Source organism: Vulpes lagopus, chromosome 1, assembly GCF_018345385.1.
Source record: "Vulpes lagopus strain Blue_001 chromosome 1, ASM1834538v1, whole genome shotgun sequence".
Classification (NCBI taxonomy): Eukaryota; Metazoa; Chordata; class Mammalia; order Carnivora; family Canidae; genus Vulpes; species Vulpes lagopus.
The window spans coordinates 81,072,689-81,088,166 of record NC_054824.1 but is presented as its reverse complement, the minus strand read 5'-3'; positions in this window follow the sequence as shown (position 1 = coordinate 81,088,166).

Here is a 15,478-nt window from a genome sequence, read left to right as displayed (position 1 = left end):
GTCTCTCATGAGTAAATAAATAAAATATTTTTTTTAAAAAGTAAAAATAATAAAAATAAATATCTTTACTTATATAATAAACTTAGTCTAAACCAGGGATTGACAAACTATGGCACTCAAGCCAAATCTGAACCACTAGCTGTTTTTATAAATAATGTTTTTTAGAACATGGCACAGCCATGCACATTAATATCATCATTAATATCATCTACAGCTGCATTTACCCTCGGACAGCAAAATTGAGTAGTTGCAAAAGAGACAATATTGCCCCCAAAGCCTAAAATATTAACTATCTGTCCCTTTACAGAACAAGTTTGCCAACTCCTAGTCTCAAGCTATCAATTTGTTCTTCAATTATTATGGAGTGAACATAATAAACAACCACAAAAGTGACTAAACTATTATTAGTAGGTAATAGCTTTTTAAAATATGAATGTAACAAGTGATTACATGCTCTTTGTAAAATGATGAATCAGAAAGTTAAAAACAGAACTACCCTACAACCCAGCAATTGCACTACTAGGTATTTACCCAAAGGATACAAAGATACTGATTTGAAGGGACACATGCACCCCGATGTTTATTGCAGTATTATCAATAATAGTCAAATTATGGAAAGAGCCCAGATGTCCATTGACTGTTGAATGGATAAAGAAGATGTTGTATTTTTATCTATCATCTATCTATCTATCTATCTATCTATCTATCTATCTATCTATCATCTATCTATCTCTATAATAGAATATTATTTGGCCATCAAAAGAATGTAATCTTGCCATTTACAATGACATGGATGGAGCTAGAGGGTATTATGCTAAGCAAAATAAGTCAGAGACAAATACCATATGATTTTACTCATATGTGGAATTTAAGAAACAAAACAGATGAACATATGGGAAGTAAAGAGAGAGAGAGAGAGAGAGAGAGATGCAAACCACAAAACAGACTCTTAACTATAGAAAACAAACTGAAGGTTGATGGAGGGGAGGTGGGTGGCGGATGGGGTGGATGGATGATGAGGATTAAGGAGGGCAGTTGTGATGAGTGCTGGGTGTTGTATGTAAGTGACAAATTGCTCAATGCTACTCCTAAAGCCAATACTACATTATATGTTACCTAACTAGAATTTAAATAAAAACCTGAAACAATAAATAAATAAAAGTAAAATGATGAATCAGCATAGATAAAGCTAAATTCCCCTTAAGTCATCCTGCCAATGCTAATCCCTCGTACCCCCAAAAGTAACTGCTATACCCAGTTTGGTATATTTATTGCCAGTCTCCTTTGCAAGCACCTATACATATATACTAATAAACTATGTGTTGTCATCTTATTCTCATTCTTTTTTTCTACTCAACAAACATTCCGTATCTGTATTCCATATGGAGATTTTCCATATCCATTTATAGCTGTACCTCATTAATTTTATACATAATAATATGTATAAATAATATTCTATATACATAGAATATGTGGGAGAGAGACAATCTCAAGCAGACTTCTTGCTGAGCACAGACACAGATGTGGGGTTGGATCTCAATGACCCTGAGATCATGACCTGAGCAGAAATGGAGTCGGCCACCTAACTAGCTGAGCTACCCAGGCGCCCCAGAATATGTACATTTTAATTCTTGATACTGTCAAATTGCCCAGTTTATACCCCCCCAACCCCAGCAGAGAATAATAGTTACTGCTCCTCCACACCTTGATGCTTGCTATTTATTAAGCATTTATTACTTTCCAATTGGATGAGTGAAAATAGTAACCCATTTTTCCAAATATGTAAATGTCCTGGATTACTAATGTGTTAGTGTGCCAGGCCTGCCGTAACAGAACACCACACCCCGGACGGCTTACACAACAAACATTCATATTCTCGCAGTACCAGGAGCTAGAAGTCCAAGATCAAGGAGTCAGCAAGGTTTTGTTTCTTCTGAGGTCTTTTTTTTTAATCTTATTTATTTTATTTTTTTTTATTTTAAGATTTTATTTATTTACTCATGAGAGACAGAGAGAGAGGCACAGACATAGGCAGGGGGAGAAGCCCGCTCCCTGCACGCCCTGAGCCAAAGGCAGACGCTCAACCCCTGAGGCACCCAGGTGCCCCTCTTCTGAGGTCCTGCTGTGCCCTCGCATGGCTCTTTCTCTGTGTGAGCACATCCCTGGTATCTTGCTTTGTGTCCAAATTTCTTTTTCTTACATGGACATCAGTCATATTGCAATAGGGCCCACCCTAATGATGCCATTTGAATTTAATTACCTCTTTAGGGGATCCCTGGGTGGCTCAGCGGTGTGGCGCCTGCCTTTGGCCCAGGGCTTGATCCTGGAGTCATGGGATCGAGTCCCGCGTCAGGCTCCGGGCATGGAGCCTGATTCTCCCTCTTCCTGTGTCTCTGCCTCTCTCTCTCTCTCTCTCTCTCTCTCTCTCTATGTCTATCATAAATAAATACATCTTTAAAAAAAATTACCTCTTTAAAGGTATATTTGGAGATATAGTCACATTCTAAGATTCTGGGGGGCACACATCAACCCAGAACAACCTATGTGGTTGGGCATCTTTGTGTATAATTCTTGGCCATTGTATTTCCTCTTAATTTCCTTAGTTCATTTTATATGGGGTTATCTTCTACTCATTTGTAGGAGTCTAATATTTATTCTTGATACTAATCGTTTGATATATAATAAATATTCCCACTAAATCTGTGACTTGTTTTTTAACTTTGTTTACATGTTTTTAGTCAACGGAAGTATTTACTATGATTGTTATTGCTATTATTATTATTATTTTGATTTAGTTTAATTTATTAATTTTCTCCTTTATGGATTTTGTTCTTTCAGTGTTATTTAAGGAGGCCTCCTCAACCTCCCAAGATTATGATGATAATAAAATGTTAGCACACTTTCTTTTAATACCTTTATCACCTAAAAAAATAGGCTTTTAGTCCTTTATTCCAAATTAAGTCTGCCCTTTGCCTATTTATTTGAATATTGCCTCTATCGTGTACTAAATTCTCATTTTTACATGTCTGCTGCTGGATACTCTTTTTAAAATGTATTTCCTATTCTATTATAGGAAATATTATAGAGCCAATTTCTATTATAGCTTTACTATTTTTAATGAAATATACAACATCTATTTTGTGCTAGTTTGGTCTTGTTTTTTTTTTTAAAGGTTTATTTATTTTAGAGAGAGGTGAGGGGGAAAGGAAGGGGCTGAGGGAGAGGGAATCTTAAGCAGACTCTGCACTGAACATGACACTCAATCATGCACTCAGTCGCACAACCCTGAGATCATGACCTAAGCCAAAACCAAAAGTTGGACACAACCAACTGAGCCATCCAGCCACCCCAAAAATCTATTTTGTGTTTTGATATTTTGTCTGGTCACCTTACTGAATTCTCTTAATACTTATAAAACTTTATCAGTTGATTCCATTGCAATTTTTTGGTAGACAACCATATTATATATGTAAAACAAGTTGTTTCTTCCTCATCTTTACACATTCTATTTTTTTTTTTTGTCTTATTGCTTTTTCTTGGCCTTAAAGCACAATGCTGAGTAATAGTTAAGACTGAGGATAATCTCAGGGCTGATGTATACAGTTGTGAGAGTTGTACACTGCACAATTCTAGGGAAACCACTCACAAACTCTCTGATGTCTAGGTATTTTTATCATGTTTCTGATTTTTGTTTTAAAGATTTTATTTATTTGAGAGAGAAAGAGAAAAAGAGGACAAGCTGGGGAGGAATGGAAGGAGAGGGATAAGCAGACCCCACACTGAACACAGAGCCCAATGTGGGACTCGATCCCACAATGCATGAGATGATGACCTGAGCTGAAACCAACAGCCAGACACTTAACTGACTGAGCCGCCCAGGCACCCCAATGTTTCTGATTTTAATTCATGATTATTTCACACTGTGAACTATTTCTTGGAGACTTCTCTGCAGGACTCTTTGACATAGGAGTGTGTGGGACTCTGCATACAGGGGCCTTCCAAGTGCTAGGATTTGAAGGGGCCTCGGAAGAGTTCCCCTGTCAGCCAACACCTGCTTATCCACCTGCCATATCTCTTAACTTCTGTAAAACATTGCAATAACAATATCCAAATTAAAATTAAGATAAAGAGATACATCCAAATTCCTTGTGTAATGTCTGAAACAATTCTCCTCGGTCTGTATGAATTCCAAACAGAGTCATGCTCTGAAGCCCGAGGCAGTGGGAACACTGCACATGCACAGAAGAGACAGGCAATTAGCTCAGAGGTCATCGTGCTCTGTTAAATATTGGAAGATGGTACGGGGTGTACTTTTGACTTGGACTGACACCAGCTCTCAACCCTGATCTGTGTCTAGGAACAAATTTTCTGACCCCTTGGATCTGATGACTGCATGCCAGGAAGCACAAAGCCCAAATTTCCTTTATGGCCACCTGAAGATGGCAGTTGACCTCTCGCTTGAACTTATGCAATGTGACTTTTGCTGTCTGAGTTCCCTCCGGGTGCCTGTTCCATGCCAGGGCTAAGGAATGGGGAGACTTGTGTTCACAATATCTGATCCATTTCTAAAAAAGCTTTAAATATATGATCTCATTTTATCCCTGTGACCTTGGTGACAAAAAGGCAACTTACATAGTACATAGTGTATCCATTTGCACTGTAGGAGGAATCAGAATCAAGGGGCAAATTCTATCACTTGTTGCCTTTATGACCTTGGACACACAGCCCCAATGTCCTCAGTAGAGAAGTAAGACCTGTCCGGGCCCTTCAACCGCGAGAGGCCCTTCTCTGCTGACCTCCTCATCGGCACCCCCACATGAGAGGATGATTTGGCAATCACTTCATAAACCATAAAACCTGTATCCTATGAGTTAATAAAATTTGCCAACCTTCTCCCTTCACTGAACAAAGCCAATACTTTATAAGCTTCACTGTCAACTTCTAAGAAACTCAATTCTTATATAATTTCCCTTTACCTGCTTTTTTCCCCTCTCTTTACCATCTGATCAGTTCTGGCATAAACACACACACATACATTTCTGATTTTATGCACTTATGAGCAGAGATAAATACATATATCTACACGCATAAGACATATCACACATAAAACGTGTGTATTATAATCCTGCTGTTTCCAATAGCTTCTATTCCTAAAATCATGAGCTTTCAATCATTTTCCCCTTCCACTTAGGTTCCTTGCAGCTTCAGCTCCAGGTTCCCCACTCTTGCCTCCACATAATCTTGGTGAGTGGCTCCTTTTTGATTTGACTCATCTGGAGATTAAATATATATTCATCTTCTCCCCATACCCTTTTCCTGGGAAGGAGCTGTCTCACACCCAAACACATATCGACTTTAAACAACAATTCATGATGCCAGTTATTTTGCACGTGTGTTTGATTACTTCCTCTACTTTCTAGAACCCTAAAATGCTTGAATTGCCGTACCCTCTGCCTGCCCCTCGGTCGTCTTCTCCATCGTGTCCCTTTAGCGCACAGTGATTTTCTGTCTGGGTTAGCTGGATTTCTTAGGTCCTTGCTACTGCAAGTGTGGACACGGACCAGCAGCGCCAGTGGCATCCGGACCCGCTGATCCGTATGCACGTTCACACTGACGAATCCTGATGTTAGAGTACAAGCACTTGCTCTGGGTGACTCCGTGTGGATTCTGAAGCCACAGCGATCTTACCTGTCACAGAGATTCCAGTGTCGTTGGAAGGCTAAGGTCTGCCAAGCGCAAATGCAGCTGGATTGTGACCCTGGTTTATCTTTTTATTCCTTAGTGTAGTGCTTTTAATTACTGTTGCTTCTTCTTTCCTTTGCTTCTTTAACTACTTTCCTAACCTTTGTCCCTGCCTCCTGCCTTCTGCTTCCTCACAGCCCCGCCTGGCTCCACCAGCTGCCTTCTCTGTGCATTAGACCCACAGAAACTGAGATGCGGCCACTCACATCAGTCTAACATTTTGGCTTCTCTTTCAACATTCTTTGAATATCTGATTAACCTTCACTTAGTGACAGCTGATTTTTTTTTTTAAATTATGGTAAAATACATATAAAATGTACCATTTTAGACATTTCTTTAAGTGTACAGTTTAGTGATATTATGTATATATGGATTGTGGTGCAGTTGCTCTCCAGAACATTTCCATATTGTAAAACTGAAACTGTACCCATTAAACAACAACTCCTCTCTTTCCTTTCTTGCCGCAGCCTCTGGCAACCGCTCTCTTACTTTTTAAACTATCTTAAGGAATAACTGCACATATAATTCTATACATTTAAAATGTACAATGTAGGGGCACTTGGGTGGCTTAGTGGTTGAGTGTCTGTCTTTGGCTCAGGTCTTGATCCTGGGGTCCTGGGATCGAGTCCTGCATCAGGCTCCTTGTGGGGAGCCTGCTTCTCCCTCTGCCTCTGTCTCTGTCTCTCTTTGTGTGTTTCTCATGAAGAAATAAATAAAATCTTTAAAAAAATGTACAATGTGATTAATTGATATATATATATGAATGATAACCAACATCAAAACAACTCATCCATTACCCCACAAAGTAGATATAGTTAAGTCTTTGTGTGTGTGTAGTAAGAACGCTTAATTTCTACTCCCAGCAATTTTCAAATAAACAATACTGTGTTACTAGCTAAGTAGCTATATTAGCAATACTTTTTAACTATAGTGACTGTACATCGCCACCATTCTACTTTTTGTTTCTATGAGTTTAACTGCTCGGCATACCTCCTACAACTGAAATCACACAGTACTTTGTCCTTTTGGACTGACTTGTTTCATTAGCGTAGTGTCATCAAGGTTCACCCATGTTGTAGCTGTGACAGAAATTCCTCCCTTTCCAAGGCTGAAAATATCCCATTATATGTATATACTATTCATCCGTTGATGGGCATTTTGGTTGCTTCCACCTTTTTGCTGTTGTGAATAATGCTGCTGTGAACACGGGTGTGCAGATACCTCTTCAAGACCCTGCTTTCAATCCAGAAGTAGAATTGCTGGATCATATGGTTCTATTTTTAATTTTTTGAGGACCTACCATCCTGTTTTCCGTAGTAGCTGCACCATTTGACATTCCCCCCAGCAGTACATGAAGGTTCTAATTTTTCCACACTTTATTTTCCATTTTTGTGACAGCAGCCCTCCTAATGGCGGTAAAGGGAAGCCCCATTGCGTTTCCCTAATGATCAGTGATGTTGGGCATCTTTTCATATATTTCTTGGCAAGTGATGCCTTTTAATGCAAAATGAGTATCATGTCCTTTGTGGTCAAAATAAGTAATTTATTCTGTGCTGTTTTTCAAACCAGACAGCTTCTTGGAAGGCCTGTTTAAGTTTTTAGATAATAAAATAGTCTACTCATTCCCTGCAAACAGCCCTACACCAACAGCCCTACATTACACATTATTCTGTTTCTGGCTCTGCCAATTTTAGCAGGTCATTCAAGAGGCTTATCCTCAGGTGTTTGGCTGGAGGGGCCCAGTGTGACAGGCATATACCCCTGATCGCTCCACAGAGACTAGTATGCGCTGTCGAGGAATGTAGGAAAGGAAACAATTTATGGTTTCTTTCGTTTCTGAGTTATTCCAGCAATGTTTTGATGCCCTTTGAATATGGTGGCTCCCTAGGCAGCAGCTCAGCCCATCAGCCCTTTGAGTTGGCTCTGTCTGTGTATCTAACATTCAGTGTCGCTAGGAGAGGATCTCAGTGCATCGATGGATCACTTGTCCCTGGGGGAGGCAGTCACGCCATCCCTCACAGGCCCCTCAGAACCTGGTCCCAGGAGCCCCTCTGAGGCTGGCTATGGGTGGGGCAGGCCTGCTGAGCATCCTCTTCCTGCAAGGTTAGGTTGGGTGGATCTGTGAGTCTCCTTGATGAGGACAGAGATGGGAGGCTGTGAATACTTGTCTGTAACATCGTTTCTTCTCACGCAATTGTCTCACAAGTGTTGGCATTTTATCTGACACATCCTGTCTTCTGATATGAGGGGACGGGGTAATGCTTTTTTTCTCTCAAAAGCTTTCCTTGATCTCTGTGCTTAAGAACAAGTTATTTGATGAATCTCCTTTCAAAACCCCAGATCTCACTTTAACTCCCACCTTGCTGCCCAACCTCTTCTGTCCTAGCCAGAGTCAACTCTTCCCCCTTCAGAGTGGCCAGGCGGAAAAAAAGAAGCCTCAGTCCTTGTCACTGAAGAAGATTCAAGAGTTAACAGAGGAGCAGAGAGGCAGGACAGGGTCAACCACAGGCCGAGCAGTCGCATCCTGTTTGATTAATGGACGGGGCTTCTCTGAAGACTTCCTGTTTGCCACTTTTGTCAAGGCGTTTGGGCCTGACATCAGCATCTGGCTGGAACGCAGAGGAGGCCGAGCGGTAAAGGCTCTGTTGGCTGGTCTGTGACGTGATCTCTCCTGGAGGCTCCAGCAAGTTGTGGAGCTTCGTTGACCGGGTACAACTGAACCAGAGCAGAGACCGGTTTTAGCTAATGAAGCTTAGGCCTCAGCATTACTTACATGGACTCCCTCCCACAGTCCTACGCCTTTGTGGCATTTTCAAAAGTGAGATATTTAAGTATGGTGGTTTTTAGACAGTTTCTACTCTACTGTCATGTTTTCCCTGAAACCAGTTATTGATGGAATGGCCATGGGCTCCTTGGAGAGGAGGCTGTCTAAAGGCAGCTGAGTTGGGGACACTCATATGGTGGCAGTTACTTGCGTGTGGAGTTGTGTTGCTGCTAACCGCCCAGTGTCTTAACCAGTCCCAGGATGCCCCGCTCTGCTGCTCATCCACCATCATTGCAGGTGCCCAGAACAGGCTAAGGCAGGGAATGAGGTTTGAAATGTGTGGAGCCAGAACCTAGGCCATGGAAAATTCTTCCAAATATGAACTCTAATATGAAAGAATCCTGATAGAGGTTTTCTTGTGTTTGACAACAATCCTCAGATAAGATGTGAAAATGAAAATTTCCCCATTGTCATAACAAAAAGCGAATTTTGGTCAGTGATACTAGAGGGAAAACTTTATTGTCTTTTGGTTCTTTTTATCTAAAAGTGACATTACAAAGTCATGGTTATATGGGGGGCATAATTTGTTTTCTATTGCTGCTGCAATATTACCACAGACGTGGTGGCTTAATACACAATTTATTATCTTACAGTTCTAGATGTCAGAAGTCCAAAGTCAGTATCACTGGGGTGAAGCCAAGATATTGTCGGGCTGGTGCCTTCTGGAAGGTCTAGGAGAGAATCTGTTTCCTGCTTTTTGCAGCTTCTAGAGACTGCCTGGATTCCATAGTTCATGGCCCCTTCCTCCATCTTCAAAGCCAGCAACGTGGCATCTGACCACTTTTCCATTATCATGTCTCTTTCTGTGACTGGATCCAGGAAAGCTTCTCTGATTTTCGAGGTCTCTTTCCTCAATCACATCTGTAAAGACCCTTTTGCCATATACGGAAACACATTTACATGTTCTAGGGATTAGAACGTGGATATCTTTGGGGGCCATTATTCTGTCTCCCACAAGGGACCACATTAATATTTGTAATTTGTTGTAATTTCTTTTCTCAATCTCTCTCGCAAATACATATTCTCTTTGGCACCTAATTATGTATTTGCAATGTGCATCTTGTATTTGAAGAAGACTCCTTCAATCACACAAGCCTCACTTGACATAAGCTGCCTCGTGGCACCTCTACTTGCCCAATGACTGAGTTGAGAACCTGATGAAGTGTCTCTGACGTGTCCCCAGCAGGGCGGAGTCCACTGGCGGCTGGAGTGGCTCTGCTCACTGGGCGACGGAGTCGCAGGGGAGCCGGGAGGAGGGTGCCCTGGAGCCTGGCCAAGCAGCATGCAGCATGCCCACGTGCTACAGGGCGCTGCAACGGCCCCCGAGCTCTGTGGGCGCTGCTGTGGGGTGCAGGCTGGGGGGCCCCGGATCCGCTGCTCTGGGAGCTGAGTACATGTCCTTCTCTGGCAACTGCCACGATGCTTTTGTGCTCAGCCAGTCCGCTCTCTCTCCCTCTTATGGCTCCGAGGCGATGGTGGGCCCAGTATTAACCTGTGTCTCTCCTCTCTCATGCTGCCTTTTGAAAAACACCCATCTTCAGAGTCTCCCTTTGGCCATTTACTCTGCCCTCTTCTCGTCTTCATGCTACCTCCCACCTCAGCCCCTGTGCCACTGGTCATGCCCAAACGTCCTCCTCTCTGCTCTGCCTCGATGACACTCCCCACCCTCACCCCTTTAGTGTCATCTCTTTCCCAAATCTACCTCAGCACCCAGGTGAGGCCTTCTCTCCCGCTCATCTTTCCCCTTCTAGCATTTTCCTCTTCCTGCTCTGGTGAGAATTTTCTCCTCCACTTCCAGACATCTCTGCTCAACTTGGCAACCCAACAGGCAACATCGTGGGCCTTCTCCGGGCACTTCCTTCTTCTCTGCCCGTGAAGCTGCTTCCCACGTCTATACCTGGTGTTTGGCCCAGATGTATCCACAGCCCAGCTCGCTGTGGTCTCACATACAGCGTCTCAGTATCTGGCTCCAAGGGCCCTAGTGGAGACTTCCCACCCCCACCCTCTCCCAAGCCACAGACTCTCTCCCCAGCACCTCTTTTGCACGTGCTCCTTCTGCAGGGGAGGACCGTGGTATCCACACAGGTTTCTGATTCTCCTGGTCTTTCTTCATGATCAGCCACCTACCCCATGTAGGTGTAAATACTCGCACCGAGTGTGCTGCCTCTCACAGCTCAATCCCCCTTGATCAGCAGATGTCAGCTCTGTGGACAGGGTCTCATTCGGCCTCATTTTGGACCCTGAAGCTGCACAGATGCTCTGCAGGGGTGTGTGCGTGAGCCTTCTGCAGCCACCACTAAGCCCACCCCGGGGTCGTGCAGTTCTCCTCCTCCCAGGCTGCCTCTGCGGCCCTCCCCCGGCCCTGCTTGAGGATCCTGGCTCGTCCCGTGGCAGAAACTTCCTTCCACGGTTCCTTGAACACTTCCCTGCACTACCGCCCTGGGATGCACCACTGTCCTTCCGTTCTGCCTTCCAAGTCAGACTTGTCCTCCCTGTAGGGCAGGTTTTCCCGCATGCTCGGATGCCCGAGCCCGGTGAGGAACAGGTGCAGCCCTCAGTCAAAACTGGATGCTGAATTCGTCTTATGAGATTCACAGGAACCAGAGATGTGGCTGGCCCCTACCAGTCACCCAGTTGCCGTCATTTTCCTGTCCATGGAGCACCCTGCTGTGAGGACTGATGGGGGTGGGGGGAGTAGGGTCAGAAGCGCAGGCATCAGCTGGCACCCCCATCCACCCCAGGTCAGGTCTATGTCTGACAAAACTCTAGGGGTTCTGTTTCCATTATCTCTTGCCATGTAACAAACCTCTCCATTAAACCATTAGATTAAACCTCTCCATTAAACCTCTGGATTAAACCAGCCCCCATTTTATTTTCTGCATGATTCTGTGTTGACCGAGTGCAGCTACGAGTTCTGCTCCACATGGCATCAGCTGGATGCTCGACTGGACTGCACTGGCTCACTCGCCTGGAACCTGGTGGGGGGAAGCCTGGTGCAGGTGGGCCCCTTGCACCTCAGCACGTCAGGGCTTTCCCTCTTCACATGGCCTCTCTGCAGGGTCCCTTCGGGTAGGCCACCCCAGCAGCATGGCTAAACTGTCTCACACCTGGGTGAGGGCCCCCCAGAAGGCAGGAGCAGAAGCTATTGGGCCTCCTTGCAGCTCCGGCCCAGAAGTGGCACAGTATCAGGTCACCGCGTTTCTACTGGTTGAAGCAAGTCACAGGCCCTCCCAGACTCCTCACGGGAGAGGACTGCCCCAGGCTAGGGACCTGCGGTTTGTTGGGAGCCGACTTCGGAGCCTAGTTGTCACGGATTCTCTAACTGGGGCTTCATAGGGATATGAGAGAATGAACTACACAATGTACCAGATCTATTTATTTAACAGTGAACTTGGGCAAAACAAATAAAAGTTACACAAATACTATGAAGGGAGACCCCGGCCTTGATCCTAATACCCCTTCATTATGGAGCTGGAGAATGTATCAGTCAGAGTGAGTTAATGTCTCCTTTGCAGACAATTCTTTGCACGTCTAATTGTGCCGTAAGCTGTTGTTGCTTGCCCTCCAACATCTCTTTATTTTTTTTTAAGATTTTATTTATTTATTCATGAGACACACACAGAGAGAGAGAGAGAGAGGCAGAGACACAGGCAGAGGGAGAAGCAGGCTCCATGCAGGGAGCCCGATGCAGAACTCGATCCCGGGACCCCAGGTTATGCCCTGGGCCGAAGGCAGATGCTCAACCGCTGGGCCACCCAGGGATCTCCCCCCCCCCCCCCCCCCCGCCCCAACATCTCTTTAAATCAAATCCTTAGCTTCAGGTTTTCGGGACTCTCTAAGTACACCCTTCGTGCGCACGCCCATCTGAGGTCAGGACTGAGCTGAAGAATCAGGAGGGATTCCCCCCACACCTACTGCCTTCACGTTTCCCATCAACCTATTTATATGCGGTTTTCTGGAGGCGCAGGGCTGTGGGGCAGATGAATTTCCACTGCATTTTTACAACTGTTTGCTCTCCTCTATCGTGCCCTGTGAAATAGAAAGTTGTGTGTTGAAACTGCACTAAAACTTTTATTTGGGGTTGAGGATAGGGAACCCCTGTCCTGGGTGTGGCCCCGCCATCAGCGCCCCGAGGCTTTGGGGAGGAGTCCGCCGCAGGCCAGACACCCCCCTCCCACCCCCCCCACCCCCCCGCGCCCCGGGCCTCCCGTCCCTCCAAGTAGAGGGCTCCCGTCCAGGGGAGGGCTCCGGGGCGAGCTACCACCTACCACCCCGACAGGCCGCGCTTCTGCTCCTTGCCCCCCCCCCCCCCCCCCCCCCCGCCTGCGCCGGCTCCCCTCCCTGCTCGAAGCCCCCTTTCTGCCGCAGCCCGTCGGCTTGTCCGGGGAGCGCGGGCCACACCTGCCCGCCAGCCGGTCCCCCGGACCCCCGCCACCCCCGTCCCAGAACGTCCTCAACAGGTGGCCTCCCCGGGCCCTCCGCGGGGTCGGGGGCTCCTGACCTCGGGCTTCTTGGACGGCTCCTGTGGGCCCACCTCGCAGCCCTTCCCTCCCACCTCTTCCCCTCCCCGTCTCCTCGCCAGGTTCTCCCCCTCGCGCTCTACCCCGCGGCCCTCCCCAGGTTCTCCCCCTCGCTCTACCCCGCGGCCCTCGCCAGGTTCTCCCCCTCGCTCTACCCCGCGGCCCTCGCCAGGTTCTCCCCCTCGCTCTACCCCGCGGCCCTCGCCAGGTTCTCCCCCTCGCGCTCTACCCCGCGGCCCTCCCCAGGTTCTCCCCCTCGCTCTACCCCGCGGCCCTCGCCAGGTTCTCCCCCTCGCTCTACCCCGCGGCCCTCCCCAGGTTCTCCCCCTCGCTCTACTCCGCGGCCCTCGCCAGGTTCTCCTCCTCGCTCTACCCCGCGGCCCTCGCCAGGTTCTCCCCCTCGCTCTACTCCGCGGCCCTCGCCAGGTTCTCCCCCTCGCGCTCTACTCCGCGGCCCTCGCCAGGTTCTCCCCCTCGCTCTACCCCGCGGCCCTCGCCAGGTTCTCCTCCTCGCTCTACCCCGCGGCCCTCCCCAGGTTCTCCCCCTCGCTCTACCCCGCGGCCCTCCCCAGCTTCTCCCCCTCGCTCTACCCCGCGGCCCTCGCCAGGTTCTCCCCCTCGCGCTCTACCCCGCGGCCCTCCCCAGGTTCTCCCCCCTCGCTCTACCCGCGGCCCTCGCAGGTTCTCCCCCTCGCTCTCTACCCCGCGGCCCTCCCCAGGTTCTCCCCCTCGCTCTACTCCGCGGCCCTCGCCAGGTTCTCCTCCTCGCTCTACCCCGCGGCCCTCGCCAGGTTCTCCCCCTCGCTCTACTCCGCGGCCTCGCCAGGTTCTCCCCCCTCGCGCTCTACTCCGCGGCCCTCGCAGGTTCTCCCCTCGCTCTACCCGCGGCCATCGCCAGGTTCTCCTCCTCGCTCTACCCCGCGGCCCTCCCCAGGTTCTCCCCCCTCGCTCTACCCCGCGGCCCTCCCCAGCTTCTCCCCCTCGCTCTACCCCGCGGCCCTCCCCAGGTTCTCCCCCTCGCTCTACCCCGCGGCCCTCGCCAGGTTCTCCTCCTCGCTCTACCCCGCGGCCCTCCCCAGGTTCTCCCCCTCGCTCTACCCCGCGGCCCTCCCCAGGTTCTCCTCCTCGCTCTACCCCGCGGCCCTCGCCAGGTTCTCCCCCTCACGCTCTACCCCGCGGCCCTCCCCAGCTTCTCCCCCTCGCTCTACCCCGCGGCCCTCGCCAGGTTCTCCCCCTCGCTCTACCCCGCGGCCCTCCCCAGGTTCTCCCCCTCGCTCTACTCCGCGGCCCTCGCCAGGTTCTCCCCCTCACGCTCTACCCCGCGGCCCTCCCCAGCTTCTCCCCCTCGCTCTACCCCGCGGCCCTCGCCAGGTTCTCCCCCTCGCTCTACCCCGCGGCCCTCGCCAGGTTCTCCCCCTCGCTCTACTCCGCGGCCCTCGCCAGGTTCTCCCCCTCACGCTCTACCCCGCGGCCCTCCCCAGCTTCTCCCCCTCGCTCTACCCCGCGGCCCTCGCCAGGTTCTCCCCCTCGCTCTACCCCGCGGCCCTCGCCAGGTTCTCCCCCTCGCTCTACCCCGCGGCCCTCGCCAGGTTCTCCTCCTCGCGCTCTACTCCGTGGCCCTGTCACCGCAGACACGCTCCCGCGGCTCCGCCCCCCTCCCCCCACGGGGTCCCAGCACCCAGAGCCCTGCCCCCAGGGGTCAGCTCTGGGCCCGCCCCGGCCTCTGTCCGGCGCCCTCCAGTCCCTGTGGTTCCCTCCCCTCTAGCCCCGCAGGCCCGGAGCCAAGCTGGAGGCGAGACCCGGGGAAAGCGGGGACAATGCTGACCCTGCGCCCTCGCAAGAAGCCGCCGCGGTTCCTGGGAAGGCTGTGCGGGGCGCGGACGCCGGAGCTGGGTGTCCCCAGGTGTGTCGTGTGTGCGGGGACAGGGCGACCGGCTACCACTTCAACGTCCTCACGTGTGAAGGATGCAAGGGCTTTTTCAGGTAGTTCCCCGCCAAGCCTTCACCCACCTGTCCCCCCCACGCTGCAGGTCCGTCCGGCAGTGTCCTGCCCCCAGCCACTGGGCGCCGCCTCAGGGGCCTGTCCTCGGTTCCTCCGTGTCCTTGAGCACACTGGAGAGCCAGGTCACAAAAGGGGAAAGGATCTGAAAAGCCAGGGCAGCAGGTGCTCACGACAGCTTTAGGGGGTGGTTGTTAAGCAAAGGAGGGCGGAACAGAAAAAGAGGAATAGGACCAAACAGCCTCATCTGGAAACAGGCGGCGGGAGGCCAAAGCCCCCGGATGAGCAAGCAGCAGTCCCCGCAGGCCACGCCAGGAGCTGCACCCTGGCCCAGAGGAGAGAAGCGGGGGGTGGGGGGGTGGGGGCAGAGCAGGGGGCAGAGCTGGGCGGCAG